This window comes from Acomys minous (genome assembly GCF_964271855.1).
Source record: "Acomys minous genome assembly, chromosome: 19".
Lineage (NCBI taxonomy): Eukaryota > Metazoa > Chordata > Mammalia > Rodentia > Muridae > Acomys > Acomys minous.
In genome coordinates, this window is record NC_140499.1 from 35,074,189 (window position 1) to 35,093,838 (window position 19,650).

A 19,650-nucleotide genomic window follows, 5' to 3' on the forward strand; every position below is an offset into this window, starting at 1 on the left:
GCTCACCAGAGGGATTAAATTCTGGAGTGGAGTTTTGCATCCCACTCTCCTGTGCAGCCTCCAGGTAGGGGTGGTCATTTAGTAAAGACCAGAAACCAGAGCTCCCTCTGGCATTCCTGGCAAGAGAACCAAGGACATTTCTGGAACTGTTGCTTTTGCAGCCCCTGTCCTTAAACTGATTAGCCAGTTTCTATCTCCTGTCATCACACAGTCAGTGTAGAATCCCGACAGGTCCCGTCTATGGAAACTGAAGCCTGAATGTAAGGTACATACTAACAGGCTCGTTTTGTAGAGATAGAGTCTCAAGTCGCCCAGGCTGGCCTTGAACTCCCCATACAATCCTGGTCCTTCTTGCCTCTAGCTCAGAAGGGTTAAGATTACAGTCATATAGTGGATAGCATGTATCTTAGTTATGGCTTCTTTCCTTCGATAAAACATCATAACCAAAAGCATCTTGGGAAGGAAAGGATTTATTTGGCTTACACTTTCAGGTAACAGTCCATCACTGAGGGAAAGTAGGGCAGGAACTCAAGCAGGGCAGGAACCTGGAGGCAGGAACTGACACAGAGGCCATGGAGGAGTACTGCTTACCAGCTTGCTCCCCAAGGCTTTCTCATCTTGCTTTTTTACATACCCCAGGGCCACCTGCCCAGGTGTAACAAAAAAAAAAAAACCCACCTACAAAGGCTAGGCCCACAAAAACCCCAATCACTAATTAGAAAATGTACTACAGCCCTGCCTACAGGCAAATGCTATGGGTGCATTTTCCCAAATTGAGAGTCAGTCCCTCTTCCCAAATAACTCCAGCTTGTCTCAATTTTCCACAAAGTTGTCTGGGACAGCATGCTACCTATGTTGGCTGCTGAAAACAGGAGAATAGGCAGAATATGAATAGAGCTCTGGACCATTTTCCCATTTAACTACTAAATCACTAAATCCTGCAAATTCAGAAGGCTTTTGGCTAGCAGTAAAAGCTTAATAAAATTCGACTGGTGAAATGAGTCAATAACTTCCCTAACTTGTCCCAATACGTTAGGGGGTTGTAGTCACTTTCTGGAACTCCTGACCATTCCCTAATCAATGATGGTAACGTTGATGAAGAACATGTCCCAAGATGGTAATATCTTCACCTAAATTACTTATCTTTTTTTTTTAAACCATTTGAGAAAATCCTTCAACAGGAAGTATATTGGACTTGTCTCCCCTTTTGTATCTTTTTATAAGTCAACTTAATTTTAGTTCACTTGTTTTTTGAGACAGGCTCTCCTTCTGTAGCCCTCGTTAGCCTGGACCTCTCTTCCTTGCCCAGACTGGCATCCAACTTAGGATAATTCTGTCTCAGCCTTCCACGTTCTGGGACTATAGGCACCCAGCATCATTCCCAGGACAGGTCAGTTATAGTGTGTATCAAGGTTTTACAGCAATCTCACATCCCCCTGCCGTGTGCACAGCTGCCCCACTGTCAAAGTCCTGCCCCAGAGCAGTGTGTTCGTCTGCAGCTGGTGATCTTTCTTACTTCTGAGCGCTGAGTGTGCTTTCTAGACTTTGGCTGACTGCCTTAGTCTTCCTAAGACTTGTCATCTGCAAACACTTTCACCCAGTCTGTGGCTTGTCTTCTCATTCCCTTGACTCCGATTGTGTCATCACACGTGAGCCAAGAGACAGAAAGTGCTCAGCCCAAGAAAGGATTCCAAACCTCCACACTGCCGAGTCACTGAGCTGGAAAGTGCCCCCCATTTTAGGGGAATGGTCCTAAGCGTTATGAAGAATGCATGGTCCTATGGCATTTAGAAGAATCCCAATCCTAGACCTATCAAATGCCAATCATAGCCTAGGTGTAACAATGAAAACTATCATCCAACAGTATCAAATATCCTTAGCTACAAGGTATGCCTGGCAGAGAACTTGTAACCCAAAGGAATGAATCAATGATGTTGAACTTTAAGTCAGCGATGAGGAAAAGCTGAAATATTTAGCTTTAAAGTATTCCCCAGAGCCCCAGAAGCCATAACAGTAGCTTTATATTGAATTCATTCTATTATGTGTACTGATCTTACATGCTAATGTGTCCATAATCTATTTTCACCACTTACCACAATTAAATGTGCTCTTTCATTCTTAACCATATCCCTGTTCCGGGCCTGGGCCTGTGTCTCAGCAGAAGAGTGCTTTCCTAACATGCACAAGACCGCGCAGAAACAAAAGCAGAGCATACGATATTCACATGATGAATGACAAAGTCCATAGTTCATGTGGAACCACAACCTGGGCTTTACTTGGTGGCCCTCTGGCCTGAGAGCCCTGTACTCATAACTTCCGGGCACCTGGCCATTCCTCAGTTTCACATTCAAGCACATGTTCAGAAGGAAGCATGCACTCGGCAACATTGTGAGGGAGGCCTCAGCTGTGTGATGTACACTGCAGCATAAGACACAGAAATAAAGGTCAGTGGCAGTCTTGGTGCATGCCTGGCTTAGGGAATGCCCGGCAGGGGCAGGGTGTGCCTTCACCACACACCCACTGCAGTGTAATTCTACAAAGTGTGACTGGACCACGACAGTGTCATTTTAACAGCTGCCTCTGTAACACAATGCTGTGCTTTCCTCCAGTCTGTATCAGAGGGACACAGAACAGGTCAGAGTCAAGCAGAAATAAAGTGAGTGACTCAAAAGGACGCCCCCTCCCCCTTTTCTTCCTAAGACATAGATTCTCTGGGTAGCCCTGGCTGCTCTGGAACTCTTCTCTGTAGACCAGGCCGGAGTGTAAATGAGGGGAACTGTAAGGCTTTACATTCCCTCTGAAAGCTAACGTTTGAAACTCAGAGAGTCGCTATCACAGGGAGGAATACATAGGGCTTGAGAAGGCTGGGTCCTGCCTCCCTGATGACCTGTTTGATGTTTGTGTTCCCTCAACTGTGGCCGCTGCCGCCGAGGGAGGGCTTCCAAGAGAACTGATGTTTAAGGATGGGAAGGTGATGAAGGCAGCAAAGGGAGCTGTGCGCGCACAGGTCTCTATGCATGCTGGCCTGGAACTTACTATGTAGCCCAGTATGTTGGGTTTGAATTCACAGTCATCCTCCAGCCTCAGCTTCCCATATATTAAAATGATAGGTGTGAACCATTATAGTTGTACATTTTAACTGTGTGTGTGTTTTAAGTATCTTTTGTTGTTAGGACTTGAAAGATGGAGGAAATCTCTCCAACCCAGAAAGGACAGCCTTCTTCCTCCTGACTATTTCCAGTGTTAAATACTAATTTCTTTTTAAGGCCCCAGTCATCCTGGTCTCTAAGGCACTGGAGAAACCTTTCACAGGCTACTGAATTACATTTCTGTTTCACCTCCAAATTAGCTGTGAATCCCTTCCTTCCAGGGCCTCTTGGTTCCGCTTGTCTTCTTGGATTAGACTCCCCTCAAGGGCGGGAAGCCTGGAACCTCAGCTCCGTTTCTGAGGTAATTTCTGCAGGAAAGCAAGTTTGGCACAGATAGTTTTACTATACACTGTGGCAGCAGGTGGGGGTGGGGAGGGAGGGAGAAAAGAACACAGCTCCACTAGCCTGGAAATTTGACTGGACCTTCTGTTAGGCTTCTGAAACCTACCTACTCATTATCCAGGCAAACTCGAGCAGGGTGCTAATGAATGCTCCATATGACAGACTGTGGAAGTCACCAGGAGACCTTAAAAACAAACAAACAAACAAACAAACAAGCAAAAAACAACAACAACACCCACCGAACCTTCTCCTCCTCTGGCCAGAATCTCCATTGCTATGCCTGAAGCTTTGAGGAGTTTTCAGTGGGTGGGATTTTAAGAACAGGAAGGAAAAGGTTGAAGGTGGAAAGCCAGCGTGGAAGCTCTCCTTTCGCTTTTCTGGAGGAAGCGTTAGGTTGGCAGAGGAACAACAGGAGCAAGAGCCAGACAGGAGGTTGGCAAAGACACAAAAGACTCTCAAGGAGACTTTTAATTCGTAAGCAATAAATGACTGGAAAGAAACAGATGCTAAGTCCAGCATGTCAAAAGCGAACCTCACCCAAAGAATAGCGCCCAGATGGGGGGGGGGGGTCTCACCTGTGTGACAGGAAGGGTTGATGGGGAGATCTCCAAAGCTATCTGTGAACTCAGATGATGTGTGTGTGTGTGTGTGTGTGTGTGTGTGTGTGTGTGTGTATGTGTGTGTGTGTGTGTGTACACGTAGAGTGTGGAAGAGTTAACACACTGTTCGGCTGGGCAGTCACAATCTTCTGAGATCATGGGTTACTGAGTGTCAGACAATTTGATTGGAAAAGGCAAGGGGATGTAGCTGCCCCATGCTCGGGAATGTCTTTAAAGGTCACCCTAACTACTTTATAAATATGATAGGGGTTGTTTATTTTTATGTATTGTACTAATTAATTAAGCAAGATTATCCCTTGGTAAAGATCAAGGCTTCATGACTAACCAATAATAGGCCTTCTTTAATGACTTGGTATTTTTTGCTTCAGTTATTTGCAAAAGTGCTTTTAGTTCACACACAATATATTAACTTTTCACGGTGTATACAACTCTGCACATTTTACAAATGTGAGAATCAGGTGGCTTACCACAACCAGAATAGAAAATAGAGAGCAGTTCTTCATGTTCTCTCTTCTCTCTCTCTCTCTCTCTCTCTTTCCTCTCTCCTCTCTCTCCTCTCTCTTTCTCTCTCTCTCTCTTCTCTCTCTCCTCTCTCTCTCTTTCCTCTCTCTCTTTCCTCTCTCCTCTCTCTCCTCTCTCTTTCTCTCTCTTCTCTCTCTCTCTTCTCTCTCTCTCTTTCTCTCTCTCTCTCTCTCTCTCTCTCTCTCTCTCTCTCTCTCTCTCTTCTCTCTCTCTCTTTCTCTCTCCCTCCCTCTCTCTCCCCTCTCTCCTCCCCCCCAATCCTTTCTTGTGTGGGGCAGGTATGCTACTCTGTGTGTGTGGATGTGGACATGTCACCATGCACATGCAAAAGTCAGGGCACAGCTCTGCGGCATCTCCTGCCTTTACGTGGGCTCCAGGTTCAGGGCACTAGCTTGTGTGGTGAGCTTCTTTACCAGCTGAACACAGTCTTTGGTGTTCTGCTCTCTGGCATCAAACCCTCCACCCTGACCCTCACTCCCTTCTTTCACCTCCATAGTACACTTATGTCTTTCCCTAAACTTTGTTTTGTTTGATACAGAGTTTCACATAGCCCATACACTATCATGGCTGACCTTGAACTCTTCTGCTTTCCAGTTGCAAGTACTAAGATTGCAGGCTATGACCAGCCAGCTTTTGAGTTTGGCTTCACGCACTTAGCACTAAGCATTTGAAAGTCACACTGTTGTGTGTTCAATAATGCTTTATTTATTAATGAATAGAATTCCGCTGTGTGGATGGACTGTGGTTTCTTTCATCTATCCACCCACAAAAGGACATTTTGGAAGGTCCCTGTTGTTGACAGTTACATATAACAAACATGAGTATTTGGATGCAGGAATTTGTTTCTTTGGGTAAATAGCTAAAAGGTGGCCAGCTGAGTCCTAAGAGATTACCTCTGTTTTCCATAGTGACTCTTAACTGCATCCTTACCAGGAATGTGTGAAGGTCCAGTTACTCCCGGACACTTGCCAGCATTTGGAAGAATCTGTTTGTGTTCTTTAGTCATTCCAAAAATTGTAATTTTGTTTCACTTTGCTGGGTCATTTATGTTAAATTGCTTTATTTGTTGTTTCAGGCAGGGTCTCATGGTGTATCCCAGGCTGGCTTAGAACTTGATATGTAGCCCACACTAACCTCAAATCCAAACAGGCCTTCTACACACACCCCCTACATGCTGGGACTATAGGCTTGAGCCACCACACCCACTATGTTTGACTTTTCGTTCTCTATAGAGCACCTTCTACAAAGTAAATGTGGAAGAAGACCATGCTTTTGACATTTTTGTAAACATTCCTTGCCTAGCCCAAGGTCATGAAGATTTTTCTCTTACATCTCTTCTAAAAGTTGCATAATTTTCTTTTTCTTTTTAAGATATTGGTCTGTGACTCATTTTCTATTATAAGTTTTCTTAGGACTTTTTAAAAGAGGTTACTCATTAATGGAATCAAGATGTTCTTGGTATATAAGCACGGTGAGATTTTTTTTTTTTAATCAGAGATATAGCCAGTATTTCATGTTCTTTAATCAGTCAACAAACACTGATTAATGTGGTATTTAACTTTCATTACTGCTTTCTGAGCATTTTAGAAAGCCCTTATTGGGCATCCTGTACCCCAGGTCACATCTGTGTATTGTGCAGTCATACCAGTTTGCCCATAAGTAGCTTTTATTAGCAGCCTACTGACAGACAGACCACCAAGGAGTCTGGACTCCAAATGAATAGCTATTTTGTATCTCCTTTCATAAGAATTCCATTTTTCCCCTTCCAAAAGATATCTGTATGTTAGTATGATGTCTCATGCCTGCAATCCCTAGCACTTATGAGGCTGAGGCAGAAGGATGTCTGTGAGTTCAGGGCCAGCCTGAAACACATAGTGAGTTCCAGACAAGCCTGGGCTACATAGTGAAACTCTGTCTCGAAAAATCAAACCAACAAAAACAAAAAAAAAACAAAAAACAAAAAACAACAAAAAAACAAACAAACATTTTTTTCTCTGACAAGCATAGTATAGAATAAGATGAAAGTAATATATCAGATCCTTGAAGCTTACAAAGTTCTGTTCAACATCCTCATCTGGTCTTCAGAGATGTTAGAGTTTTACATAGAACAACAAAAATCGTGGAGGTCACCTTGCCTTTATCCGATCACTTCATCAAATCAACAAGTATTATTACCACATCCTGTGAGCCAAGGCCTTAGTACATGTTGATGAGAAAAATGAATGTCCAGCCAAGGGGAGGCTCCTAAGAGTTATAAGATAGTCTGGAAAATAGATTATTTTTATTATAAAAGAAACAGATGGTCATATATAACACAAGGCATATTTACTTATTTCTATTTCACATATTTGGAGACATGGTTTTACACTACAGTCCTGACTGCCCTGGAATTCACCATATAAACTTGACTGGTCTTGAACTGATGGGGAACCTGCCACTCCTGCCTTTCAAGTACTGGGATTACAACTGTGTGCCGCTGTGATCAGCATTATATGTGTTTTAAAGGATAAAATAAAATACTTGAGAACTTACTATGCTTCAATCATAGTAGCCACTCAACAGGTAAATAAATAATGAAATGAAAAAGGGACACCCTATATTACCACCATTCCAAAGTAACTGTGGTTAATTTTGTGATTTTTTTTTTAACATCCATGTATATTTTGAGTGCACAGCTGTTTTGTAAGCTGCTGTGTTCACTTCACAAGGATAGGATACCCTCTCCTCAACTGGTTCAGGTCTAACTGTATCTCAAATGCTGACCCATGAGCATCTTAGAGTGGGGAGGAGGAAGAACCATTCCAAACTGAACTGTTACTACACTGTACAAACACCGCTGTGTTGTTCTTCTTCCAGAAAATGCTAAGTTGAGAGAGGCAAATCCTAGCTCCAGCCTGAGGGACAACTGTCAACAGGCTATGGACACAGGACAGAGCAAAAGGGATGTGGTCTTTTCCTAATTGAGGTCTCCATGCCTTGATACCCTTCCCTAGAAGTCTCTTTAAACCTCTGGCTATGAGGAGAGCTGGTGGCAACTTGACTGAACTTTTGCCAGCCATTAGGAAAGAAAGGCCCGACTCATACTGTCCCTTATCTCTGGAACTGAGCCCCATAGATAAATGCTGGCTTCCTTCCTCGCTAGGCCTCAAGGACTACATACTTACAGTTTCAACTGAACTCTGATTGAGGGAAAACAGCTTTTTCTTGGGAACATAAGTCTGCTTTGAGGATCTTAAATTGGCTTCTTAAATCATGTACCTAAAAACCACATAGACCACACCCAGCCAAGCAATCACCCTCACACATACAAGCACTGTATTCCAGGTTTTAATAACCAAGGCAAAAGAGGGAGGAATGTGTTCCTGTCCCAAAAAATCCTTTTGTTCAAAAGAAAGAAAAGGAGGCTCATACATGACAGAATACCCAAACCTCCCAGCATCGAGGATGTTGTGGCAAGAAAAGACTACATTACCCTCAGGAGCCTTCTGGGTTCAATTTTTTTAGATTTATGGTTTAATGAGGTACCACATGAGTGGGAGAGTTGCAACTTTAAGTTATCCTTAACAACTAGAAACAACCCATCTTCATAGATAAAATTGCTACCATATAGCTACAATAGATATATTCAGTATAATAAGGTTTGCGATTTCCTTAGGTTTAAGAATGTAGTACAGTATCACTTAGACAAAAAAGTGGGGAAGAGCCTGGAACATATTGGCACAGGAGACAACTTCCTGAACAGAACACCAACAGCCCAGGCCTTAATGTCAATAATTCATAAATGGGACCTCATGAGGCTGAGAAGCTTCTGTAAGGCAGGAGACACTGTCAAGAGAACAAAACAACAGCCTACAGACTGGGAAAAGATCTTCACCAACCCTACATCTGACAAAGGTCTAATATCCAAAATATATAAAGAACTCAAGAAATTAAACACCACCAAACCAAATAACCCAATTGAGAAATGGGGCTCAGAACTAAACAGAGAATTCTCAACAGAGGAATATCAAATGGCTGAGAAACACTTAAAGAAAATGCTCAACCTCCTTAATCATCAGGGAAATGCAAATCAAAACAACTCTGAGATTCCATCTTACACCCATCAGAATGGCTAAGATCAAAAATTCAAGCGACACCACATGCTGGCGAGGATGTGGGGAGAGAGGAACACTCCTTCATTACTGGTGGGAATGCAAACTAGTACAGCCACTTTGGAAATCTATCTGGTGCTATCTCAGAAAAATGGGAATAAGGCTTCCTCAAGACCCAGCTATTCCACTCCTTGGAATATACCCAGAAGATGCTCCAGCACACAACAAGAACATTTGCTCAACCATGTTCATAGCAGCCTTATTCATAATAGCCAGAACATGGAAACAGCCTAAGTGTCCATCAGTAGAAGAATGGATAAAGAAACTGTGGTACATATACACTATGGAATACTACTCAGCTATTAAAATCAAGGACTTCCTGAAATTTGTGGATAAATGGATTGAGCTAGAAATGATCATAATGAGTGAGTTAACCCAGAAGCAAAAATACTCAAATGGTATATACTCATTTATATCTGCATATTAGCCCAAGGGGCATGTCCCACGAAAGCCTTCACTTACCAGGAAACTGAGACAGAGGGGAGGACATTCTAGTGGGACTCTAGATGAGAGAAGCATGGGAGAATGGCAAAGTAGAAGGATCCAGAGGGTCCTAGAAACCTACAAATAGAACATTATGATAGGCAGATTTGGGCTCAGGGGTCCCACTCAAACTAAGGCACCAGCCAAGGACAATACAGGCGGTAAACCTTAAACCCCTACCCAAATCTAGCCAATGGACAGAACATTCTCCACAGTAGAGTGGAGAGTGGGATATTACTTTCTCACATACTCTGGTGCCTCACCTTTGACCATGTCCCCTGGAGGGGCAGACCTGGTGGCACTCAGAGGAAGGACAGCAGGTTACCAAGAAGAGACTTGATACCCTATGAGCATATACAGGGGGAGGTAATCCCCCTCAGGAACAGTCATAGGGGAGGGGAATAAGGGGAAAATGGGAGGGAGGGAAGAATGGGAGGATACAAGGGATGGGATAACCATTGAGATGTAACAAGAATAAATTAATAAAGAAAAAATATATTAAAAAATTAAAAAAAAAGAATTTAGTACAGTAATCCCTGGGGGCAGAGGTGGGGTGTATTTCCAAACTTTTCTTCTGCTGTTTCATTACTCTGAAAAAAAATCTGTAATTTTTTTTTTATTACTTGTATCCTCAACTGTATATAAAAGAAAAAAAATGTTCTAGAAAGATGGCTCATCCAGGCGCCAGGGCTCATACCTATAATCCCAGCATTCAAGAGGCAGAGGCTGGCAGAACTCTCTGAGTTTAAGGGCAGCCTGGACTACAAATCAAGTCCAAGACAACCAAGGCTACACAGGGAAACCATGTCTCAAGGGGGCGAGGAAGTGGCTCCGTGGTTAAGAGCACTTGTTTTTCTTCCAGAATACCCAGGTTCAAGTCCAAGCACCCATGTGGAAGCTCATAACCATGTATAACTCCAGTTTGAGGAGATTTGACAACTTCTTCTGGTTTCTATGGACGCCAGGCATTCATGTGGTGTGCATAAATACATAAAGACAAAACACTCATACATATAAAAGCAAAACAAAAATTACTTTTCAAATTAAAAAATTAAATAAAAAGACAATAATTATAAATCCCTATGAATTTAAAAGTAAATACTGTCCAGACTGAATCCTATGATGTGGAGCATTCAGCATGGTGCCCATTTGACCAGAAACATTATGAATGTTAGCTATTTCACTGTCATTAATATTGAATCTCCTGTCTTGTGTAATGGTAAACTTTGGGTGTCTTATCAGAATCTCACATTTGACCCCAAGGTCTATATCTTGTACCTAAAAACAGGTAGACTACACTCAGTCAAGCAATTATAGTCACAGACAAAGTGAAACTACTGTATACCAAGTCAAGCAATCACCCTCACAGGCACAGTACAACCACTGCTCTCCAGGTATTAATAGCCAAAGAAAAGATGAGGGAATGTGTTTCTGTCCCAGGAAAGAAAAGGATGTTCATATATGACAACATAGCCAAGAACCCCAGCGTTGAGGAAGTTGAGGCAGGAAATTTGCAAGTTCAAGGACAGCTTGGGCTGGGTGGCAAAAACTTATCTCTGAGATAGAAGGAGAAAAGGCAGGCAAGCATGGAGGGAGAAAGCAAGGGAGGGGAGGAGAAGAAAGGGGGGCAGGATGGAAAAGAAACTGATGAAGCTATTGAGATCCATCTTGTATAATTTGTAAAGTAATCTGTAGGCTTTGAACTTTTTCAAACCTACTTTATTTGGGGTTCTTTGATGCTTATACTCCCTTCCAACCCACCTACCCTAGATAGGAGAGAAAAGAGGTTATTGGGAACAGAAGAAGTAGACCTTTTTAGATTCAGTTCCTTGGAGAGATAGGCATAGCAGGCAAGATTCCAGCAGACCCGTTAAACAGCAAACCAGCAATTCAGCAAAGGTGACTGTAACCGCAGCAGCCTGACCCTCTAAGTGTTCGCTGGAAAGGTTTTCTCTAGGAGTGTCTCAAAGTGGAGCAGTGAACAGCGGAGACCCAAAAGCCATACTAGGATGTTTATCAGTTAGCAAAGGCCATGCCCCCACAAGAGGTGGTTCCTCGTTCGGTGGACAAACATCACCTGTTCTCTCACAAGTCTGTTTCCAGCAGAAAAACATCACAAAGCTTCACACAAGTCTGTTTCACATCCCACACTTGGGATCAAAACAAAAACATCTTTACATCCACTACAGTGGCCCAGTTAAAAATTTTAACAATTTGGTGGAGTACACGTTTTTAAAATATGCTCTTATGATTCTCTAGATTTCCTCAATGGCTGTTATTATGGCTCCTCTTTTATTTCTGATTTTATTAATTTGAATATTCTCTTTCTGCCTTTTAGTTAGTGTGGATAAGGGTTTGTTGATCCTGTTGATTTTCTAAAAGAAGCAACTCTTTTACTGATTCTTTGTATTGTTCTCTTTGTTTCTATTTTATTGATTTGAGCCTTTAATTTATTTCTTGGGTATGCTTATTTCTTTTTGTTCTAGATCTTTCTATTGTGTTGTTACAGGTCTGCATGGATCTCACTAGGTCCTCTGTGTATGTTATGGCTGTTAACTTGTTCTTGTGGGAGCAGGTGTATCTTTAACTCTTTTGCTTACTCTTAAGACTCTTCTCCTTCTATTGGGTTGACTTGTCCAACCTTGATATAAGATTTTTTTTCTTGTCTTATTATATCTTGTTTTGTCCTGTCTAGCTAGCTGCTGTCTCTTGAAGATCTGCTCTTTTCTGAAGAGGAAATGGAAGGAGAGTGGTGTTGGACATTAATATTCTCAGCCACTTTAGAAAAAAGTGAAATATGAACTTTCCCCTTATGCTAATCTATTACTCGCACTTAGCTCTTTCCATTTGTTTAATTTCACAATTAAAAAATAGCATTAATAGGGAGCCACTATTGTTTGCCAAGTGCCATTAAAAAGACTAGATGCTTTATATCTGTGATACACCTCACAGAATTCCAACCATATGTTCCCACTGGCAGCATTTTATGCATGAATAAACCAAAACTAACATGCTATAGTTTTAATATGAAATATTCCTCATCAAAGACATGTTGAAGGCTTGGTCCCAGCTGGTAGTGCTACCGGAAGATGATGAGATCATGAGGCAATAAATTCTTCTATAGCAGAGTGATTATGAGTCATATTGAATGCATGAGTCGGAGATGAAGCCTGCTTGGAGGAAGCAGTTCACTGAGGGGTGCATCTTTGGAGGGTTTATCTTGTCCCTGGCCCCCTCCTATTACTGACTTTGCTTCCTGGCTATCATAAAGTGAGCAGTCTTCCGCTGCCTCACATAGACCTCGAAACAATGGAGCCAACAGACCATGGGCTAAATCCTCTGCCATCCAGGGCCAAAATAAATCTTTCTACCCCCTTAAGCTGTTATCTTGGGTATTTTGTTGCTACAATGAGAGACTGACTAACACCCCACCTCCACAGGAAGTCTGGCACAGGGTGAGGGTCTAACTCTCATGGGCCTCTAATGACCCTGCTGTGTAGTTACAATGCCACCCCTTTATCTGTTATACTTTTAAAAAATATCCCACCAATGTATTATAGTTTCTTGTTTTTATGTTTTTATGGGCATAACACACTACTATTCTGACTGGTTTGCTTTCTAGTTTCTTGTGTTACTTTTGAATTTCAAGTGGTGCTTCAGTTCCAGAGAGCTGAGAAGTATTCAAATGCAATGCCCCATGTGTAGTGTAAGTTGTATGAACAGATGTATGTGAATAGGCACATGCATTTATGCCTGAACATACATGGGTAGACATAGTCTTTGATCCATATGACTGATATCCTGGTGTACAGTACCGTGTATCTAGGGCAGCTCTGTGACTCACTGAGATCTGAGCCACCAGAACTCAAATCTTTGACTTACATTTGTGCCAGGTGATATGATTAAGCCAAGACTATTTAACCCAAGCCCCAGTGAGTCATTCCAAACCCTTGAATCATACTGGCTGACCTGACAATGTTTCTGATGAATTATTGTCTAGAGAATTCTTTGCATGACTGGTTGAATACTGGAAGGTCTTCAAGCCTTGTGATTTATAGCCCTTCATCGCCTAAGTGCATGTCTGACCCAATGGGTACACCCATTACATTTCCACAGAGAAGAAATATGCTAGTATATATTGTTAGATCCAAATTGGTTCTAACGTGTAGGTAATTTGAGGAGCATGTATAGTATACTACAATCATTGGATGTAGGTGGAGATGTAGATAGATAGATAGATAGATAGATAGATAGATAGATAGATCAATCCAAATGATGTGTGTGTGTGTGTGTGTGTGTGTGTGTGTGTGTGTGTGTGTGTAGAGTTCCTCTGTGGTGATATAGAAATGTGTATAGACATAACATAGAATAATTACAGAGGGAGATAGGGTACGGCTAAGAATTTTCCCTGCACATTCTTTAACCACTTCTGAATTTTGTTTAATGGATTATCTTTTCATAAATAACTTTATAATAAAACTAAAAAATTCCTATTTTTATTTATTTTTTGATTTGTTTGCTAGTGTCTTATTAGCATATTATCAATTAGTAATAGGTTTCATTATGACATTTTCATATTTTCAGACATGGGCATAATCCATTCATGAGCACACACACACATTTACCTTTTCTTGGTCTTTCCATACTAATCCCATTTCTCTTTCCCACTTGTCTCTTTTATTTTATGTGACCCAATGAGCTTCTTACCAGCGGTTACAGCAATGAAAAACAAATTTTCTATCCTATTTCCATCCCCATTACCTGCATATAAATTCTGAGGAAGGAAGGGAGGAATGATGGGAGGGAGGGAGGGAGGGAGGGAGGGAGGGAGGGAAGGGGGGAGGGAGGGAAGGAAGGGGGGAGGGCAGGAATGCCATGAGCCCTTCCTCCCTGAATGGCAGAGCATTGATGGGCTCAGTTTTGTGCAGGCAGTCACAGCTGCTCTGAGTCACGTCATGCCTGGAAATCAGCATTCGATGCCATACCCCACTGTCCTTCCATACTTGCGTTCTTTCTGCATCTTCTTCTGTGTTCCCTGAGCCTTCAAGGGAGCGATATAAAGGATTCATTTATGGCTGAGTATTCAGCAGTCACTTACTCTAAGTGCTCTGGCCAGTCATGAGTCTGCAGTCCCTGCTTACCACTGCAGAAAGAAGCTTCTCTGACCAAAGAAGACAGCAGCACTAGTCTGCTGTCATAATGACAGTTATTTAGAAGGCAAGCTGACAGCCACATCATTTCCACTAAGCAAAGTAACAGCAAAAGCTTCCACATTGAGACTTAGGACTACACTGGTCACTAAAAGGATGGGATTTAAGTTCACGAGTTTTATGGGTGGCACAGCAGTGTTTTCTTGCTGGCTATTTATTTATTTATTTTCAGACTTTAAAGGCGTGCACCACTGTCCCCAGTTTGATGGTACAGCAATATTTTCTAATCAACTTATGAAAATAACGCAATGTTGATTAGAGAAAAAGCTACCAGTTCCAAGGTGGTTTGGTAACATTTCAATTTATACAAAATGTATTTCTTCTGATATGTTCAGTCTAGTTGCCAAACATGTGCTCAAGCCAGGACTCTATTTATTTTCAGAGAACTACACTTCCCAGGTTGCTTTGCCTTCTGGCCACCAGCTACATGCAGCCAGTGGAATGCACTCACAATAGAATGAAAAAGTAGAGGGCAGGAAGAAGTCAGGGCACGTTTTCCGTGCATGTTCCCAGTCTAAGGAGCTGTGTCCACTCTGTGGTCTGCTCCAGCTGGAAAGGCTGCACTGCGGTGTTACTTCCTACTGGTGGAGCCTGCTCCTGGGCTCTGACCGTACAACTTCCTCCGCTTGCCCTTCTAAGCCTGTTTGGAGGGCTTTTTTTTGTTGCTCATCCCTGGGGTACATGCTTGGCTTCTCAGTTCTTCCACCTTATGGAAACCAAGTCTTTCTAACAATTTTAGGTCAGGAAACATAGAGTGGCTTCTGTTTTTTTCTGGCCTGAAAGAATGATTGAGAAACTACATTTTCTCTTTCTTATCTTAAATCTTTTTCCTTACCCATGAGAGAGAAAGCTGTCCCAGGACCCCAGGACCCCTGCATCCCTCCCTCCCTCCTCCCATCCCTCCTCCCTCCTCCCATCCCTCCTCCCTCCTCTCATCCCTCCTCCCTCCTCTCATCCCTCCCTCCTTTCATCCCTCCCTCCCTTTCTCAGGATTTACATGCAGATAATGATTGATTCAGGGGGTGAAACTAGGATAAAAATTTTGTTTTTCATCGGTCTAACTGCTGGTAAGAAGCCCATGTTCCTATAAAGAATTCTAAAGAAACTCATTGGGTCACACAAGTGTGAAGACATCAAAATAAAAGAGACAAGTGAGAAAGAGAAGTGGAATTAGTAGGGAAGGACCAAGGAAAGGTAAAGGAGTGTGTGTGTGTGTGTGTGTGTGTGTGTGTGTGTGTGTACGTGTGTACAAATGGATTATGCACATGTCTGGAAATATGAAAATGTCATATGAGATTCAGACTGCAGGATTCTTAACACACTAGCATTTGCCTGAGCTTTTTGTACTCTAAAGCCATATTGCCTTTTCTTTCTTCTTTAACTGGTTCTTTTTTAATAAGGCCTCATTCTATAGCTTATGCTAGTTTTGGACTCACTACACATTCTAGGCTAGCCTTGAACTTGTGACTATATTGCTGCTTCAGAATCCCAAGGGCTGATATTATGAGTGTTTTCTTCCATGCCTATAATTTTTTAATCACTATCTAGTATTTTAAATGGCTTTATGTTTATATGTGTGTGCGTATGTGTGTGTGTGTGTGTGTGTGTGTGTGAGAGAGAGAGAGAGAGAGAGAGAGAGAGAGAGAGAGAGAGAGAGAGAGAGAGAGAGTAGCCCAGGCTGACCTCAAACTCACCAAGATCTGCCTGCCTTTGTCTTTTCAATGCTTAGATTAAAGGTTTAAGCCATAATACCTAACTGTAAATGGTTTTTTAAATTGATAATCTTTATTATATTTACTGAGGAGCATTCAGAATGTCAATAGAATAGCTGCAGGAGTTTTGTTTGTTTGCTTGCTTGTTTTTTTGTTTTGTTTTGTGTGTGTGTGTGTGTGTGTGTGTGTGTGTGTGTGTGTGTGTGTGTGTATAACCCGCCTTCTTGCTTCCCAGTATGTAATAACCCCACCTCTTTATTCAGCTGTATGAAATAACCCCACCTCTCTGCCCAACTGCACAAACAGGATGTGATGTGAGGGTGCTGCAGCTTCTTTGTCAGAGAGCCCAGTCCACCCTGTCCCATCTTTTCTGTCTCTGTGTGTCTCTGTCCTGTCTTCACTCCCTCCATGCCCCGGACACTTCAAATGTGGAAGACCAGGTCTGCTAAAGAAAAGGGGAAATTTACCTGCAAAGGCAGACACGGCTTGTTATGAAAGAGAAAGGAAAACCTAGATCACTCTCAGAAGAAACAAAAGAAAGTTCCAGAGTTCCCACTAACTTTGCTTTGCCTCGTCTCTGGGTACCGCACCAATTAAAGGAGGGCACCCTGCTTCACCCACAGGTGATGTTGCAGAGAGGCGGGGAGAGATGTGTAACAACCCTGCTGCAGATGACAAACAGAGATTTTGGCCTACAGGGCTAAAGATGAACCTCGTGCAGCCAAAAGGGAGTTGTCAGGTGCCGAATCCTTGCACGGCTCCCGTGCATTTGAGCACAACTTAGAAAACTCTGAAGTTGGCTGAAACAGCTGAGGGCTTCTTCTTATTTTCCTCACCAAGTTTCCACAAAAGAATGCTTACTATGACTTGTTGCCCATCAGCTTTTTGGGCCCTCCTTGGCTCGGGAGCAGTTTTGCCAGCCACTCACAGAGTCACACCCCCCCCACCCCCCCCAACCCCCCAACCCCCCCACCCCCACCCCCGTGCCATTCAGTTCTCTCTTGCCCCGGTTCTATCCCTGTGGAACTCAATATGCTACAACGTCTGTGAGAGCAGAGCCGGATGCCAAGGACACTATATTTTTTACAAGAACTTTGGCATTTCTTTCAGAACCAGAACACTCGGGCTATTACATAGGAAACTCTCTAGTCAGACGTCTCAGAATACTGGGCGAGGGGTGTGCAAGAAGCACCCATGTGCGGACTGGGGGAGAAGGCTGAGATTCAGAGCATCTCCTGGCCGACTGCAAAGGGTACAGTCCATGTTTTAGTGGGCTTGTGTGACATCCCAGTACGAATTCAATGCCTCCCAGCTAGCTTTGTTTTGAGTTTCTCTAATGTAACAAGTCAAAATCCCTTTTACTCATTTATCAGAAAAGACGATTATTCTACACCAAGGGTGTGTACTGATGTTTATACTAAGCCAAAGTCCTGCCTAGTGTATGCTCACCTGGAGTTTGGTAGCATTCCGCTTTAACCCATCATGTTCTGGTTTGGTTGAGTGCTATCTTTCTTCATTCTTATAGGTTGTGTCTCACGTGTGGCTCTGACATAGACATGGCCCTCACTCTACATGCCCTACCCCTGCGATCCTTATGGACGGGCTGGAATACCACCATTCCTTACGCAGCTGCACTGGAGCTTTCCCGTTCTGTCTACCGCAGGTGAGGGCGGGCCCCTTTCTTCCCTCCCAAGCCTCTGTCCTACTGCCCACCACACTTTTTTTTTCCTCTCCCTAATGGCAGTAAGTGTGAAGCTAACCTGAACTCTGTCCTACTGCAGCCCTGGAATTTGTCCCCATTCTAATCCCCCTGTGTTAGCCTTTGAAGGAGTCCCATTCGCCCTTTCACAGATTCTAATCATATATATGGTCCCACCTGTCACTCCAGAGGCTCTGTGATCCAAACAGCCTGCTGTTATCCCTGGCTGGATCAAGATCCCTGGTACCGGAGCAACCAACCCAGCTGCACACTGTCCCAGTCCCCTACGTTGGCTGTGTTAGGATTACTAAGTGTTTACCATCCATGCCCCCAAATTGCTCACAGCTATTTTTCATGTCCTGGTTCAAACCTCCCATCCATCAGTCATTACTTTTGGCAGGAGCTTGCTATACTTGTAGAGGCAGGTTTACCAGACTGCTAATAAAACATAGATTTCAGGCATCCTAGCCCCACTGTTTCCTTTCAATGTTTCATACCTTGTTCTGTATTTCTGATTATCAATTCATCTTACGGAGGGCTCCTCACACCGATACAATCATAGGCTAGCACAAAACCTGGGCCTATTCCTATTTAGGTCATGGGTCTCCGGATTATCTCTGGGTTGTGGGCAGGTTCTTATTGCTGGGGAAAATACGCGCTGCAGTTCCAGAGTGAACTCTGGACGCCCTCAGCCTCACAAACACTGTGTCACCTACTTTATAGGTTAAATGGATTTTTGCTGTTTGGCTTTGAAAATCAACCACTTAGCAAGTAATTTGTAAACAAATTCTTGGGCTGTAAGCCAACTCTAAACTAGAGACTCAGGGACTTAACTTGGAAAAAAAAAGTCCCATAAATCACAGCTATGAACTATTTTATACCTATGTAGAAACCTTTGTTCTGTTCCAATTTGGACATATTGCTACAAGGAACTCTTTTATTAAATCCAATCAAAAGCCATATACATAATAAGATTCAACTAGTCGTGCTTTATAATGATCACACTCAGATAAAATCACATTTTCTGAGTCAGTTTCCATTTTAAATTTGGATTACCTGTGACCTCCATGTGTGGGTCTGTTACCTCATTGTCATAAACCAGAAGCAGTTGAGTGCCTGTCACACAGTAGGCATTCAAGCAATGCATGCAAAACAAAGGGCTGACTGGTAGACTATGTGTTCTGCTTTTAGCTTTAATATTGTCATCAGTGATTATATTTATGATGGCCAAGTACAAGGAATATACATTATAACTTATTTTTGAGGTAGGGCATTTTATAGCTTAGGCTGATGTCCAGCTAGCTATGTAGTTTAGGATGACCTTTAGCTCCTCCCAGTCATCCAGCCTTCACTCCTATCTTCTCACGATTGTCTCCATTTCCTGTTTCTAGGATTACAGGCCTGTGCTATCACACCCTGTTTATATAGTGCAGGAGATCAAACCTCTGGGTTGATGCATACCAAGCAAGCATTCTATAACATGTGCTACTTCCCAGGCCTTCTCTCTCTCTCTCTCTCTCTCTCTCTCTCTTCTGTGAGATAGGCAATTATGCAAATTTATATAGATTTTGAATATCACTTGCAAAATAAAAATATCTTAGATTTCAAAGGAAAACACAATATGACCACTAATGTCTCTATCTTTGATAAAACAGTTATTTACCAAACAAGATTATACAATCTTCTAGAAGTTTGTGTGTTTAATTGCTTATTAAGCAAAAAAATATGCTTTTATATCTACTTTGACATCAAAAAAATTTTA